Source organism: Fukomys damarensis, unplaced genomic scaffold (genome assembly GCF_012274545.1).
Source record: "Fukomys damarensis isolate Sample0158 unplaced genomic scaffold, DMR_v1.0_HiC HiC_scaffold_33, whole genome shotgun sequence".
Classification (NCBI taxonomy): Eukaryota; Metazoa; Chordata; class Mammalia; order Rodentia; family Bathyergidae; genus Fukomys; species Fukomys damarensis.
The window spans coordinates 39,211,635-39,214,023 of record NW_022900945.1 but is presented as its reverse complement, the minus strand read 5'-3'; the positions used below and the strand labels follow the sequence as shown (position 1 = coordinate 39,214,023).

The following is a 2,389-nucleotide window of genomic DNA, read 5'->3' as shown; positions in this document are numbered from 1 at the left end:
AAGTATCAAATGTGTGCCTTCCAAAACACGTGCAGAACAGTTTGTATGCAGGCTCAACAGAGGATTGGATGAGCTAGCATCCTGATTGAGATTCATCTCTGCTGGGTACTAGGTGAATGCTTAATAAATATTTATTGAATGTATTCAGAGACCTAGAAATGGAGGTTATATCTTTTTCTTGATGCTTAATCATAGATATTTCTAACCACTCATGCTGAAACACATTTACTAGAGTCTTTGTGCCCCTAAAATTCTACCATACCCAAAAGTTTGTTTCTTCTGTGGAAAAGCAAAGAACTAACTCTTACTTTAAGATTTTATAGTCGAATGATTCAAACTGCTGTGTTCCTAAGGAAAAAGCAGAAACAAAATAGGAAGCTTCTAGTCCTTTGTTTTCTGCATTCCATTCATTGAGAAGAAGATAAGACTGTTGATGATGACAGAGGTAATATTTTCTCTTGCATTTTTTTCTTTTCTCTCAGAAAGGAAGGCGATAGTCAACCTTCTACTATTTCAAATGTGTGATATTCTCTTCCTGGGCTCTGTCCCCATCCAGGACTAATGACTTCCTCCTGTCCTATAAATCTTTGCATTGGCATTATTAGCTGGGGGCAAAGACTAGTGTCTGTCTCATAGGCAGCTCCAAAATTATCTTCTGCGACAGTAATTATAGCAGGTGGTCACACACACCCTGGATGTGGCAGGTAGGGACGATAGAGAGGGAAAGTGTGCAAGATCCTAACAACAGAGTTATAAGGATTGGGGGACAGTTTTTGAAGGCCATGAAGGATAAATAAAGCTCTGAATATCCTACCCCATAAGTTGAACATATGTGCAGAGTAAACACCTAAATCATGTGTTATGGTTAAACACTCATCCAGGGAGTCTCATTAGCAAACACATTAATTAGGATTCTGTTTATTTTTTCACTGTCAACAGTTGTTTGAGTTAACCTATTCTACTTTTGTTAAACTAAAGCCAGCCACAGCAGTCAGTGCATGCAAATGTGGTTCAGTTTTATAAAAAATCTGGGACTCATGCAGAGTTTATATTTATCTACATATCTTCTGGTCATTCAATATTTTAAATATAAATAAACATCAAAAGGTAAGTTTTAACTTAGGTGAACAAAACTTAAAATGGAATTATAAATTGTATTATCTCTTTTGTTGATACTTATTTTTGATTGATTGTTGGATTCATTCATTCATATAATTCTGGGTGTTATATATGCCCAGATTAAACAAAAAACACGGTTCCTCTTTTCATGTAGTTTATAATCTAGTAGAAAACAGGCCCATCAACCCCAAAATCAAGTACATCTCTAGCTTCATTCTCTTTGGGGTACAAATGAGAGCAAGATTACATAAATATCCTAAATATCGAAGTTCTAAGCCAGAGGTCAGCAAACTGCTGCTTAAAGATCGAATCTAGCCTGTCTTTTGTGGCTATAAAGTTTTATTGGAACCCGGCCAGAGTATTTGTATACTTCTTGTTTGTGACTGTCTTTATGCTGCAATGACAGAATTGAGTAGTTACAAAAAAGAGCAGAGAACAACCCTCCTCCCAGTAGATTTCCTTGTAGTACTCATGTGTCCATCCTGGCCGTGGATCTGAGGATTTCATCCTTGTGCAGGGGCCATGCTAATCTTCTCTGTATTGTTCCAATTTTAGTATGTGTGCTGCCAAAGTGAGCATGGCTCTGAGATTTATTTGTTGAGGGGCTAGAAGCTTACTTGTCCCCTTTGAGGCCAGATCTGGATTCTGATGGCCTCCAGCCATCCTGAAGAGGTGCCATTACAACAGGATTGTCCACTCTAGCTGGACCTGGGGACCTTAGGCCGTAATTCTGATTGCCTGTTCTGCACTGATTATGTTGCAAAGCATCCCAGTTGCTCTCGTGTAGAACCAGAATCTTGGGAACATCATAGCGGGCTGCCAGTCAGGAGGCACAGGTCCTGACCTTTGCTCACAGATGCACCTAATCAAGTTGGTGAGGTTGGCCTTGGTGAAGGATCCTGATACACCAGTCAACCTGGACCGGGGGGAGTGAGAAGAAGAAAGATGTTGTACGTTCTCCATTTTTCCTTGTAGACCCACTCTACTCTTTTTCTCTACCTGCTTGGTGTCTTGTATGATCCTTCATGGTTCCCTTATGAACACATGAACAGGCTCCTTTGCCCTCTGGATCTCTAATGAGTTTGGCTAATGAGAGGCACTGACAGAAGGCTCCAGAGCAGAGAAGAGTCAGGGTTTATTTCCGAGGATCCCTCCCACCAGGATGCAGCTTGGCAAAGGCTGTGGAAGCCAGGACTCTGCAGAAGCTGCAGGCCCCTCCATTTCTGGTAACTGCTCCCTCCCACCATCCTTCATGCCTAGGGAGCTGGAG

General features: G+C 41.1%; 1 pseudogene; it reads right to left on the bottom strand.

Moving 5' to 3' along the window:
• Positions 1-1,620: 1,620 nt before the first annotated feature.
• LOC117284106 lies at positions 1,621-1,698 on the bottom strand (annotated as a pseudogene).
• Between the last annotated feature and the right edge of the window lie 691 nt (positions 1,699-2,389).